The 15,651-nt window shown below is 35.1% G+C and overlaps 1 protein-coding gene across 2 annotated transcripts in view; it reads right to left on the bottom strand.

The window, feature by feature from the left end:
- ADK (adenosine kinase) overlaps positions 1-15,651 on the bottom strand; it is a 538,857-nt gene that overhangs the window by 223,556 nt on the left and 299,650 nt on the right. The gene's annotated exons all lie outside the window — the stretch shown is intronic.

The following is a 15,651-nucleotide window of genomic DNA, read 5'->3' as shown; positions in this document are numbered from 1 at the left end:
CATTTTTCACCATATCCATAATCACGTGATAAAAGCTACCAATACTCCCCAAGAAAGAGTGCAGTTAGCCCATTGTTCCACAGGAACACTAAATTTATCGTCTCTTTGGGAAAAAGTGAAAAAGTAAATACACTGCTCTGCATTTTGTTACTTAGTTTTCAGATAAACTTTACTGGGTGAAAATAGATAATAAAGCAGTGTTTATCCTTCTAGTAATAAAATCCATCAAAGTAAGATATCCTGTGTTCCCTTCCATTCGCCACAAGGGAATGTCTGCATCTTATGGGTTGGTATTGTAAAATTAGACTCAATTGAAAAAAAAAATCATAAAATAAGTAGAACTATTACTTAACTTTTACATAAAAATCCCAGGAAAAACTAACTTAACTATGAAAGAAAAAAAAGGCAGTACGGCCATAGTTCTTACAAATTTTAAAAGCACAATAAAGAGAAAGGATGTCCAGTTGTTTTTCCTTTGACATTTTTCTAATACTTAGTTAGAAGTAGAAACACAGTGGGAAATGAAGCAATTTCTGTGTATTAACAGACCACTGACCTACAAATGAGATAGGAAGGTAAAAAGATAGCACAGTTAATTAATCTTTAAACCATTTATCTCATAAACCTTTAATCCCCAAACAAATATTTATACTCAGTAGGATACAACTACAGCAGCTTTCCTTTATATTCAACTGCTTTGCCTTGTTCCACAGAAAAGTTATAAAGATGTCTTGTTCATTGAAAAATACCAAACCAGAGAAATTTTATAATGCTTTAAGACAAAATAATTGAACATAAACTTTAAATACATAAAAGGAGGAATACTGAAAAAAAATCAGCTTACTATTCTCCAATTACATTATATTTTTCAATTACATCTCCAGTATTTTGGTTTCCTTTAGTCTCAAAGGAGATGTATTACAAAACTAAGTTTAGATTTCTTCTGTATACTCTTTTCAGTGGATTTAATAAGCAATATTTATTAAGGATCTTTTAAATGCAAAGCAATAAAGCACTATGATGAGATCCAAAATTACATAATAATTTGCCCTCAGAGGGTTCACATTCTTATGAAGGAAGATATGTCAGAGGATGGCTTTCTTCAATTTAGGAATTGGGGCTGTACTGATTCTTAACTAAGTTAAATACAGTGCTTTGATTTCAAGTATAGTCACTTCTGAATGCATATGGTAGATCACACGGTAACACAGATAGGTCTGAAGTTATCCTTTCATTCATTATTCAATCCACTTAAACAACAAACAATTGCTGAACATTTTGTTTTCTAGGTATTGTGTCAGACCAGGGTGATATAAAGAAATCTAACATACAATACCAGCTTTCAGAAAGCTCACAGTCTAGCTATACTCTTGATATTATCATCTTTTTATCCTCTTAGTCACCAAACGTGTTCCCGTCTCAGTCTATGCTTAATCACACACTGGAACAGATCATTCCTTTTCTGTCAAATCAACTATAGTTAGGATTCAAGTTTTACCTCTTCTATGAATCCTTACAATGGTTTCAGGCAGTGTTTGAATGAACTAAGATTTAAGATTTGGGGGAAAAAAAAACCCTAAAGATACCCTCTGTTTCCTTTTATTTACTTATTTTTAAAGATTTTATTTATTTATTTGGCGAGTGGGGTGAGGGGTAGAGGAAGAAGCAGACTCCCCATTAAGCAGGGAGCCCAATGCAGTGCTCAATCTCAGGACTCTGGGATCATGACCCAAGCAGAAGGCAGACACTTAACCGACTGAACCACCCAGGTGCCTCCCTCTATTTCCTTTTAAAATCTCAGCAGAATATACTAGGTATGAATAATGGATTCTTAAAAAATTAGGAGGTAAAAAAATCCAACATCATATAACACGCAAAATACCTAAAAACAAAGACCAAATACACCAAACTTGCTGTTTCTTTCACAGAAATGTATCTATCCTCTGTGATGTTTTTGATAGGACAACTTGATTAGGCTACAAACTCTAGTTATTCAATCAAATACTAACTTAGGTGTTACTCTGAAGGTATTTCTCAGATATAGTTAAAAACCCTTATCAGCTGACATCTAGTAAAGGACTATCCTTGATAACCTGGAAGGGCAGAGTGAATCAGTTGGAAGGCCTTAAAATCATAGTCAAGGTTTCCCTGACAGAATAAATTCTACCTATCTGTTTTGGCTGCCGCCTATGGAGCTTGAGCCTGCTGGTGATCTCCAAAGTGATCTTTGTGCTGGTGTCACTAAGAAAGAGGACATGGTTTTATGTAGACGTTGCTTAATATCCTAGAGCAAGACAAGAGGTCAAGCAAGTCTATATGGAAGAGGAGGTGACATAAAAGGAGTATTTGTCATATGCCAGATCATATATCATCACACACACACACACACACACACACACACACACACACACACACACGTAGCAGAATCAGCTATTTTTAAAGTTCCAATTTCTTCATTTGCACTGTAGAGTCTTAGAAGGAAATGATGCCCTAACAATATAAAGAATCATTCCTTGGGCACTTATGATACTAGACCATTTTATTAAGCATTTAGTGGTATTTTTAATGACATTTTAAAAAAAGATGTATTTATTTGAGAGTGAGAGAGAGCATGTGCACATATAGACACCCACGGTGGGGAGGAGCAGAGACAGAGAATCTCAAGGAGACTCCCTGCTGAGTGCAGAGCCCCATGCAGGGCTTGATTTCAGGACCCTGAGATCATGACCTGAGCCAAAACCAAGAGTCAGACTGGATGCTCAAATGATTGATCCACCAAGGCGCCTCTTGACTTTTTAGAACCTTTTGAGGTAAGTACTATCAGAATCTCCATTTTATAAATGAGGGAATTATGGTGGGAAATTGACATAGGGTAGTAGGATATTAGTCAAAACTTAAGAATCATCTCAATTCAGTGTCCTGGGAGTAGTCCATAGCCAATTTACTTTGTTCTGGGGGAATAGGAGAGTGGAGGGATATTTAAGTAAATACAGCAAATATTATAGCTGCTAATTTAAAGATCAGTGTGAACATAATAAAGGATGCAGGCCAGAGGTATTACTGGAAAGGTAGATTTGAAATGCTTTCAGTAAAGCATTACAAAAAATAAAAATCAGGGATACCTGGGTGGCTCAGTCCGCTAAGCGTCTGCCTTCAGCTCAGGCTCAGGTCATGATCCCAGGATCTTGGGATCGAGTCCTGCATCATCAGGCTCAGTCTGCTTCTACCTCTGCCTGCTGCTCCCCCTTGCTGTGCTTTCTCTCTCTAACAAATAAATAAATAAAATCTTAAAAAAAAAGAGAGAAAAGAAAAGAAAAGAAGAAAAAGAAAGAAAGAAATTACCCAAAACTTAGTGCAAAGCAAACACCATTTTCTATCACACTCACAGATTGTGTAGGTCAGGGACGGAGATGGAATGGTTTATCTGGTTTTGTGGGACAGGGCTTTCTGGGTCTTGAGGCCCAGTTTTCAGATTAAGAGAAGTCACACCCTAGCCTCACTCTCACCAGTGCGTCAAGCTGAAGCCAAAAAGGGATGAGACTTAAAAAGATAATAATAATAAGATAAAATAAAAATAAAATAAAACCCCAAAGTTTCCTCAGTATAAATCAGTAAGTGAGGGGGCATGTGAGTGGCTCAGAGGGTTAAGCAGAAACCTCTTGGTTTCAGCTCAGATTGTGGTCTCAGGCTCATGGGCCCTGCAACTGTTCCACACTCGGAGGGGAGTCTGCCTGAGATTCATTCCCCCTCTCTCTCTGCCCTTACTGTGGCTCACAGTCTCACTCCTCCCCAAAATAAATACGTAAGAAAGTAAATAAATAAATAAATAATTATCAGTGAGTGAGGCTCACAGTCTCTCTCTAAAATAAACAAATAAATATCAGTCAGTGAGGAACATGGGTTGCTTTAAGACTAACCATATGTGCTTTGGTTTATAAAATTAAGGTAGGTTTGCTTAAAATCATTGTAATACATAAACTAGAGCAAATACAGTTGAAACAAGTTTATAACTGTCTCAACATATTTCAAAGCTCCAACATTAACAAGAAACAGGAGACTATTCGAAGATCGTTGTCTTTTTTTTTTTTTTAAGATTTTATTTATTTATTTGACAGACAGAGATCACAAGTAGGCAGAGAGGCAGGCAGAGAGAGAGGAAGGGAAACAGGCACCCTGCTGAGCAGAGAATCTGTGGGACTTGATTCCAGGGCCCTGGGATCATGCCCTTAGCTGAAGGCAGCGGCTTTAACCCACTGAGCCACCCAGGTGCCCCTGTCTTCCATATTTTATTCAGTTTATGTACCTGGAAACCACAAGCATAAAGGGTTAAATGCAAACATACAATTACCCACCCTCTCACTACTATTCTTCCAAATTACAGTCTCATATCACACTCCTTCTTAAAAGGATTTTATGGTTCCCAACTGCTTACGGTATTTATACTTCTAAGCATGGAATATAAGGAATATAAGAATATAATTCTGACATTTTTACTTTTCTACCATTATCTGCTACCATTCTTCCACATGAAACCTAGCCTTAGTATCTCACAATCTGTTCCACAGGAGAGGTTAGTAAGTTCTCTTTGAAAAAAGCTTGAGTGGCAAATAGATTTTTAAAAGCTGAATAAAATATCTCCCTCTGGGAAATTAAAAATGAACATCAGCTTATTAAGGGGAGGGGGCAGGTTGGAAGGATTTAAGAAAATAAGTAAATTACACAAGGGTTATGCAATTAGTGGCAGAACACCCCCCAACAAGTTCAAGTAATTAGAATAAGGAGATAAATTATCAGTCTTAAATCAGTACAAAAGGAGAAGCTGGAGCCCTTTAAAGACATACCCCCCACTTTAGCATTTACCTGACAGAATCTATTCCCAAATTATTTACTGGGTTTTGGCTAACCTACTATTTAAGTGTAATAAAAAATATGTTTAAGTTGCATGCTTCAATTAATTCAAAATCACTACTAAAGTAACAAATCAAAATACTAGATAACATTTATTTATGTATTCATATTTAAACACCTCTTTTAAAAAAAAGGTAGAGAAGTTTTAAAAATGAAAGAAGTTCATTGAGTGAATTGCAATCCCTGAGAGAAATGAGAGCAGTTATAACTCTTTCATTTATACTTGACATTTTCCATTAGCCTTTCTTAGAATTCTCAGTAAACAATTACTTGCACTCACTTTATGATTTAGGTAAGGCTCAACAGCCACTTCCTCTAAATAAGGAAACCAAGGTTAAGAGAGGTTAAATGCCTCAGAGCAGATCAGAGGTGGAACTAGCTATATAACTGTGGGGTTCTCAGGAAATAATTTATTCTTTCCTTCAAGCAGGTGTAAACATACTAAGACATGTGATAGTATGGACATTCCAAGAAGCTTCTTTTACATTTCAACCAATTTCTTTCACTCAAAGGCACTGAAAAAGTATTGTGTGATAATAGAAAAATATATAAAAAGAATGAATATGAAATCAAGTTATAAACAAATATAGGAATTACTATGGTCAGCAGGACTTTATTCTTTATTAAATAAAAACTACATAGCTGCTTAGTTAACCTGAAAATTCTTCATTTAAAGAATGAATAGTAAGAAACATAAGGTGTTAATGAAATTGTATTTACATTTATGATATTCACATCACACTTGTTATTAACATGTTAATCACTAAGTACTCAAGATTTGTCAAGCCAGGAGCAGCTGATTTTAACAGAAGATCTTTTCAGCTGAGGCTCTTTATAACCATCTGTAAATTTCATGTCAGAATATGGAAAGAAAAAAATTTTTTAAAAAAACTACTAAGTGTATAATAACTAATTGTGCATGTAATGAATTAATTCTTTATGAAAATACTGAACAATCTATTTACAGCCCACTATTTATACTTATTTTTCTAAATTAGTGATTATGACATTAAAATATAAATTCTACCAGAATGTTTACTTTCAATGTCTTTCTTTTCTAACCTATATCTTTAATCTTCTGAGTGTATGTGCACTATAATTAGATGTTGTGAAAATTATTATACTGTTACAGGAAATGGATTTTGTGATTTCTGGCAAGAAATACAGCAATCAGACAAATGAAGCGTTAGAGGAAAAGAACTATTTCTTTATGAAAAATAATGGATCAAGGTATTAATCACCACCACCCCTAAACTCATTACTGGATGCTGAAGAAAAAGAATCTAAACCCCTTAAGGCTGAATTAAGAAGGAATGGTTATTTAAAAGACAAAACCTTCTTTATTCCACATTATAAATTATATGTTTATACTATAGTCATAGGAGAGATGTTGCCCTAAGAGAAGCTGCCTTAGAGGATACTTCCTACGTCTTTCATTGTTTTCCATGTCAGCTTACTGAGGTAAGAAAGAACATTTTCATTTTTAGCAGGGAAGACTAGAAAGCAACAGAAAGATGTTTACTCTTTAAAGGTTCCTATCAGTTATATGACCAGGATTAAAGAGAAGATAAGTGAGTCTACTAATCCCCAAATATGTGTTCATCACAAAATGGATATGCCCCATTAACAGTACAAAACCCCAGACAGAAATTTACTATCAAGACACAGGCTTCTCTTCCTCTGCTTTCTCTGCTTCCTACCTAATTAATGCTTTAATTTAGCTACATGTAAGTGTTAACCATTTAGAGAGTACTGTAGAAAATTAACCCACATTTGTACATTGGGGTTAACTCCCGTGGGAAACAAATTTTAAACTCAAATAACTAAATTACAAATAAACTTTGGGTATGTTGTTAATTTGTTCACACTGGATGATCTGATGAAGTGCCCTAAAGATAATGTTTATTGGCTGGTCAGTTGCATATACCTCAAATGGAGAGGCAAGAGATAGGTGATGTATAAATTTCTGCTATCAATTCCTGCTTACTGGATTACCAACATTTGAGTTTCATTCTAAATACTGTAATATATTTAACCAATAAGGACTGTGGTGAAATGAATAAGTTAACACCATGATGTATGATAAAAATAACAAAACAGCAGCAATAATACTTTTTACATTATAAATTTCTTCAAGGTGTCCCTCTCTAAATTTATGCTTCTAATATTACAAATAAATATACTTCTAAATATTAATTTCTTTGTTCTTAGGTATGCCAAGCAGTCTAAGTAGTCTAAAAGTTCTGTAACATCATCTTTCCTTATAACAGATTTATTGAGATCTAATTCACATACCATATAATGCACACATTTAAAGTGCACAATTCAGTGATTTTTCATGTATTCACAGAAATACATGATCATCACACCAGTCCTACTCTTTGGATATTATGAAAAATGCTGCTATGAACATTCATGTACAATTTTTTTTGTAGATACAGGCTTTCATTTCTCTTGGGCATACACCTAGAAGTGAAATTGCTGGGTCTTATGTAATTTTATATTCAGCCTTTTGGGGAACTGCAGACATACCTACCAGCAGTGTACGAGGGTGCCACTTTTTCCACATCTTTGTCAGCACTTGTTATTATCTGTCTTTTGTTTATAGCCATCTTGGAGTGTGAAGTTGAATTGCATTCCAGTTTTGATTTGCTCTTCTCTAACAGCTAGAGATGCTGAGCATTTTTTCATGTGCTCACCTCTGTTTTGTACATGTTTGAGAAAGTGGATTTAAGAACATGAGTTTGTAAGGACAGAATCAGTACAAAGGTGATAATATTACAGTTGTTACCTTTGACAGCTTACCTGAGGAAACCCTCACATACACTAAGTAAGCATTTACCAGTCTTCATTTATATTGTAATAGATCTTATCCTTCCTGAGAAATTGGTAGTTCGATAAATACAGAACCCTTGTTTTCTTCAGGTTGGTACCTGCCACATTACTAATAGGATACTCAGAGCAGGCAGTCTCAATGAATGATGTTTAATACATTTAATGTCTGATCTCATATTACTTTCACAAATCCCTAAGACAGAATGGACTGGTAGTATTCAATCCCCTTTAGAAAAATAATGATCATAAATAATTATGCTTTAGATTAGTGAGACATTATGAAACTCCCAATTTCCTAATCCCAAGGTTAGTACTCTGTACGCCCTTGATTAGGCAAGAGACTCTTCATGTTCAGATGATCCAAGTTTTAAAGTATTCATATCTATGATAAAGCAATGCCAGGTTTTTTTTTTTTAAAGGTTGACTTATTGATTTGTGAGAGAGAGCACAAACAGGGGGAACAGCAGGCAGAGGGAGAAGCAGGCTTCCCACAGAGAAAGGAGCCCGATGAGGGATTCAATCTTGGGACCCTGGGATCAAGACCTGAGCTGAAGGCAGATCTTATCTGACTGAGCCACCACTTATCAGAGGAGCCACCAAGGCATGCCAGTGCTGTTTTTGTTTTTGTTTTTTAAGATTTTATTTATTTGTCAGAGAGAGAGAGAGAGAGAGAGGCTGAGCAGGGAGCAGGGAGCCTGATATGGGACTCGATCCCAGGACGCTGGGATCCTGACCTGGGCCGAAGGCAGCTGCTTGACCAACTAAGCCACCCAGGCGTCCCTGTTTTTGTTTTTTTAAAGTAGGTTTCATGCCCAGGGTAGAACCCATTGTGGAGCTTCAACTCATGACCCTGAGACTAAGACCCGCGCTGAGACCAAGAGTCAGATACTTAACTGAATGAGCCACCCAGGCACCCCTAAAGCAATGTCTTTATTTTGGTTTATGAACATGAATAAGTACTTCACATACATTAAATTAAAAAATGCCATCTCTTTAAAATATGATAAACTTAATCTTATTATGAAATAACTGATCAATGCAGTCTTTTGTTCTTCACAAGAGGCAAAACTGGGGAATCCTGGTTTACTTTGATGAACCTGTAACAAGGGCTTGAATTTCAGTCCCAAACCTACAATTTATGAGTTGGGTAAACTTGACAAAATTATTTAACTTCTCTGATCTTTACTTCCTGCATTTTTCACGTGGAAAACAGAAGTTAATTCAAAGAGCTCTTGTGGGAACCAAGTATGTAATGTACTAGCATGTAGCAAGCCTGTATTGAAATAAACTATCATTGTTCAAGAAAACATCGCATATATATATAATGTGAAATCCGTTTCCAGATAAGAAAATTCTTTAACCTATAACAAGCCAGTAGGATTAATCTAAATATCTTACCTTGATGGGGAAATCTCTTGAACAGAGATGGGAAAGAGATGAACCTGTATCATCTGAATTACATATTATTTGCATATATTACGTATTCAAGTTAGTCAACAAGACAAATAACAAAACTGCTTTAATTATTTAATTATTAAAAGAAATAATCATGCTATGAATAAGTTATTTCTATACTATATGACCTAATAACATGGGTCACTAATACCAAATGTATGTTTATAGGAAATTATACATTTTTATATATTGAAATTCAGCCATGTTGATTTGTAAAGCAAATATGTGATTATTTCAAATTGGGATTTAATTTGAACATTAAATGAACATACAATGGTTTAACACTAGAGATTTGATTTTGTGTGATATACTTTGTATGTTTGCTTGATTTATTGCATATTACACAGTTTATAAACATGAAAACCATTTACTGATATAAGTAAACATTTTTAATATAAAGACAAACTTTCTTTTGGAAGCCAAGACAGATTATAATCCATTAATATATCTTTCAACAAAAAGGATGAAATCTTCCACTGGTTAGGCTGATAAACTCTTTCATGTCAAAACTAAGCCTCTTTATCATGATAACCCAGAATAATGGTCGGCTGCTCTAGGCACTTTATCTACTTTACAGATGAAAAATCAGCTCTACTTTCATGGAATTAGATTAATGCCATAACAGGAAATACTTCTGGCGCTGAACTTGCTTCATGCCTTCAAAGCTGCCTGTAAATTTAAAGTACTTCCTGAATTCAAAAGATAAGACAGGAGAAGGAAAAAGAAAAACAGTATAGTGACCCTTTTACTGAAGGAAAATATTGCTTCCTGAAAAAAGCTGTTGAAAGCTACTTGCTAAGGGCATTATGCTCTAGAAAGCCTAGGGCAAGTCTGTTTTAGTTGAACATGGGGATTCTGGTTATATATCAGACAGTTGTAATAAATCTGCTCTTTCTATAATCCTTTTTGATAAACTTTTTTCAAGTCATCGTGGTGAAAGCTGAAGTAATAACTTTCTCAGCTTATAGAACATAGAAAATTGCTCACTATTTTACATATAACATTTTATAAAGGATTACAGTTTAACACACTTGGAAAAATGCTGACCCCAAGTTCTAGAATTAAATTTTGGTTCAGACATGTACCAAAGGTAGCAAATCCAGTTAATACTTACTGGCAGTCTACTTAACGTTTAAAAAAAAAAAAAAAAGAGGAAGGATTATATAGAACGAATATAATAACACAAATGATTATATGATCTAAAACAGAAGGGAGAAAGGAGGAAATTGGACAACAAAAACAACACAATAGGACCACAATGAAAACAACAAAGAAAAAAAAAGAAATAGAACTATCTATTTACCCATCCAGCTGCTTACAATGTGCTCAGCACTGTGGAGTGTACAAAAAGAAAAGTATCAGGGAGCTGGGTGGCTCAGTAGGTTAAGCGTCTGCTTTTGGTTCAGGTCATGATCCCTGGGTCCCAGGATCGAGCCCTGCATCAGGCTCCCTGCTCAATGGGCCTGCTTCTCCCTCTCCCTCTGCCCCTACCCTCTGCTTGTGGTCTCTCCCAATAAATAAAAATAAAAAAAAAAAAAAGAAAAAGAAAAAAGAAAAGTATCTATAGATGCATACTGAATGTATATTAAATACTGGGCACTACACTAAGTTCTACAGGTTATGTGGTTATTAAGATAGGCAAGGACTTACTTTATACCTTTTCCTCTAGCTAACATTAGAGGAGGGACTAGACAAAGTAATACCAAATGAGATAACTCAATAAAGGCAACTAGCACGGTAGCTGCGTTGGTTGAAAGTGAACAGTGGGGGCACCTGGGTGGCTCAGTTGTTAAATGTCTGCCTTCAGCTCAGGTCATGATCCCAGGGTTCTGGGATTGAGTCCCGTATCAGGCTCCCTAATCGGCGTGAGGCCTGCTTCCCCCCTCCCACTCTCCCTGCTTCTGTTCCTTCTCTGCTGTGTCTCTCTCTGTCAAAAAAATAAATAAAATCTTAAAAAAAAAAAAAAAAAGAAAGTGAACAATGACAACAGTTCATAGAAAGCAGGACAAGCAATTTTAGATAGGTGACCAGAAAAAGTCTTACTAAAAGGATGATACTTGAGTTAGAATCCGAAGGATTTCAATGAGTCAGCCCTTAGAACACTTGGGTCATAAGTGAAGGACTTGAGAAGGAAAAGATTTTGGACGTTTAAGGAATGGTCAATGAGAGAAGGAATAGAATAAGATGATATGACTTGTAAGAAGAAGGCATAAGATATTTATGATTTTATATATATCACTGCATGAAGTATAGACTTTATTCTGTGAGCAACTAGCAGCTATGCAAGGGATTTTAACACGAAAGCATATTATGATGATTTGCATTTTTAAAAGATCACTCCAATGATTCTGTGGAGAATAGCCTGGAAGAGTTAAAAGTAAAAGAGTGGAGACCAGTTAATACAGTAGGTCAAGAGTAAACTAATAATGTCTCATAATAAAATAATAATTACTGATAAAAGAATTAACAAATTCTAGATATACTTTAAAGATGGAGACTTCCTGAAGGAAAAAGGATAATCAAGGATGACTCCTATGATTTGACCAGTCCTGAGCCTTAGAGTGGTACCATGTACAGAGATGTATTAGACATAAAGCTGACCAGGATCAAGAGTGAACATCAAAATAATACGCTACTAAACAATGAATGGGTCAACGAAGAAATCAAAGAAGAAATTAAAAAATCACATGGAAACAATGAAAATACGACAACCCAAAATATTTGGGATGCAGCAAAAGTGATTCTAAGAGTAAGTTTATAGCAATACAGGTCTACCTCAAGAATCAAGAAAATCCTCAAATAAACAACATAATCTTACATATAAAGGAGCTAAAAAAAGAACAAACAAAACCCCAAACCAGCAAAAGGAAGGAAAAGCAGAGCAGAAATAAATGATATAGAAACTAAAAAATTAAAGAACACATCAATGAAAGCAGGAGCTGGTACTTTGAAAACATCAACAAAATTGATAAACCTACAGCCAGACTTATTAAAAACAAGAAAACAAAAAGGAAGACTCTAACAAAATCACAAAAGAAAGAGGAGAAATAACAACCCACACCACAGAAATACAAAGGATTTTAAGAATATATTATGAAAAATTATACACAAACAAATTGGAAAACCTAGAAGAAATGGAGAAATTCTCAGAAATATAACCAAAATTGAAGCAGGAAGAAATAGAAAATTTGAACAGACTGATTACCAGCAATGAAATTGAATCAGTAATCAAAAACTCCCAACAAACAAAAGTCCAGGACCAGATGGGCATCATGGGTGAATGCTACCAAACACTTAAAGGAGACTTAATATGTATTCATGTCGAACTATTCCAAAAAGCAGAAGAGAAAGGAAAACTTCCAAATTCATTGTATGAGGCCAGCATTACCCTGATACCAAAACCAGACAGACTCCATTAAAAAAGAGAACTACAAGCCAGTATCTCTGATGAACACAGATGCCAAAGTTCTCAACAAAATTCTGAGAAACTGAGTCCATAAGTACATTAAAGAAAAATCATTTGCCATGATCAAGTCGGATTTATGCCCAGGATGCAAGCGTGGTTCAATATTCATGAATCAATCAATGTAATATATCACCTCAATGAGAGAAAGGATAAAAATCATATGATCAATTCAACAGATGCATAAAAAGCATTTAATAGGGGGCGCCTGGGTGGCTCAGTGGGTTAAGCCGCTGCCTTCGGCTCAGGTCATGATCTCAGGGTCCTGGGATCGAGTCCCGCATCGGGCTCTCTGCTCAGCGGGGAGCCTGCTTCCTCCTCTCTCTCTCTCTCTCTCTGCCTGCCTCTCTGCCTACTTGTAATCTCTGTCTGTCAAATAAAATAAATAAAATCTTTAAAAAAAAAAAAAAGCATTTAATATATTATATGAAAAAAACCCTCAGCAAAGTAGGTTTAGAGGGAAAATAACTTCTGTGAAAAACCCACACTGAACATCAACATGACAAAAGTTGAGAGCTTTTCCCCTAATGTCAGGAACAAGAAAAGGATGTCCACTCTCACCACTTTTATTCAACATAGTCCTGGAAGTCCTGGCCACCGCAAACAGACAACAAAAAGAAATAAAAGGTATCCAAATTGGTAAGGAAAAAGTAAAACTTTCACTATTTGCAGATGACATGATACCATATACAGAAAACACAAAAGACTCCACCAAGAAACTACTAGAATAAATGAATTCAGTAAAATCACAGGATATAAAACCAATGTACAGAAATCTGTTGCATTTCTATACACTAATAAAGAAGCAGCAGGAGAAATTAAGAAAACAACTCCATTTACAATTACACCAAAAATAATAAAATACCTAGAAATAAACAAAGAAGTGGAAGATCTGTATTTCTGAAAACTATAAAAACACTGATGAAATAAACTGAAAATGATATAAAGAAATGAAAGACATTCCATGCTTGTGGATTGGAAGAACATATAATAAATGTCTATGGTACTCAAAGCAACCTCGAGATTTAATGTAATCTCGATCAAAATAGCAATAGCATTTTTCACAGAACTAGAACCTGTAATTAGTAGAGAACCACAAAAGACCCCAAACAGCCAGAGCAATCATGAAAAAAGAAAAATAAAACTAAAGGTATCAAATCCCAAACTTCAAGTTATATAATAAACCTGCATTGATCAAAACAGTATGGTACTGGCACAAAAACAAGACACACAGATCAACAGAATAGGATTTAAAAAAACCCATAAATAAACCCACAATTACAAGGTCAATTAATCTTTGACAAAGGAGGCAAGAATATGTAAGGGAAAAAAGACAATCTCTTAAACAAATGGTGTTGGGAAAACTGGACAACCACATGCAAAAGAATGAAACTGGGCCACTTTCTTACACCATACACAAATATAAATCAAAATGGAATAAAGAACTATATGCCAGACCTGAAATGGAAAAATCTCAGAAGAGAGCACAGGTAATAATTTCTCTGACTCTGGCCATAGCAACTTTTTTCTGGATATGTCTCCAGAGGCAAGGGAAATAAATAAAAAATAAAAATTTGGGATTATACCAAAATAAAAAGCTTCTACACAGGAAAGGAAACAACAGAACTGAAAGGCAACCTGTGTAATGGGAAAAGATATCTGCAAATGATATATCTGATAAGAGGCTAGTATCCAAAATACATAAAGAACTGAGACAACTCAACACCAAAAAACAACAAGAAAAAACAGAAAAACAAAAAACAAAATAACCCCCCCAAAATCAAATTAAAAACCAGGCAGACGACATGAATAAACATTTCTTCAAAGAAGACATCCAGACGGCCAATGGACACATGGAAGGATGCTCAACATCACTCATCATCAAGGAAAAGCAAATCAAAACTATAATGAGATATCATCTCACACCTGTCATAATGGCTAAAATCAAAACCACAAGAAACAACAAGTGTTGATGAGGATGTGGAGAAAAAGAAACCCTCTTGGCACTGTTGGTGGGAATGCAAACTGGTGAGCCACCATGGAAAACTGTATGGAGGTTTCTCAAAAACATTAAGAACAGAACTACCACATGATCCAATAATTGCACTACTGGGTATTTACCCCCTAAATACAAAAACTCTAATTCAAAGGGATACATGCCTCCCTACATTTACTGTATCATTGTTTATAACAGCTAAATTATGGAAGGAGTCCAAGTGTCCATCAATAGATGAATGGATAGATGAATGGATAAAGAATGGTATATATGTACAATGGAATGTTATTCAGCCATAAAAAAGAATGAAATCTTGCCATTGTAATGACATGAATGGATCTAAAGAGTATAATGCCAAGTGAAATACAACAGTCAAAGAAAGATACAATATGATTTTACTCACATGTGGAATTTAAGAAGCAGAACAAATGAAGAAAGGAAAAAGAGAAAGAGAGAGGCAAACCAAGAAACATACTATTAACTATAGTGAACAAATTGATGTTTACCAGAGGGAAGGTGTATGGGGGAATGGGTAAAATAGATGATGGGGATTAAAGAGTAGGCTTACCATGATGAGCACTGAGTAATATACAGAAGTGCTAAATCACTGTATTGTACCCCGGAAACTAATATAACACTGTATGTGAACTACACTGGAATTAAAATTAAAAATTTTTAAGAAAGTGCACAATAAGACTGTTTGCATATAATCAAGTAACCAGTTGGACATTATATTTGGAGATCAGAAAAGAGGTTTGCACCAAAACATATATTTGGAAACCATTACCTTACGAATGGTATTTATAGCCATAAGTGAGGTTCAGATCAAATACAATAATGCATAAATAAAAGAGAAAATTTCTGAATGTGTAAAATTTTTCAATTTATTGGTCCAAATTTCTTCCTGAAACTATTTACTTTTTAGACATTGTTTTCATTTCTAATATTGCCAATTTTTTTCTTTCTTCATTTGATTAATCTTACCAGTACTTTG

The sequence above is a fragment of the Mustela erminea genome, chromosome 14, assembly GCF_009829155.1.
Source record: "Mustela erminea isolate mMusErm1 chromosome 14, mMusErm1.Pri, whole genome shotgun sequence".
NCBI lineage: Eukaryota > Metazoa > Chordata > Mammalia > Carnivora > Mustelidae > Mustela > Mustela erminea.
The sequence above is the reverse complement of the archived record's forward strand: the minus strand, read 5'-3'. Positions and strand labels throughout refer to the sequence as shown.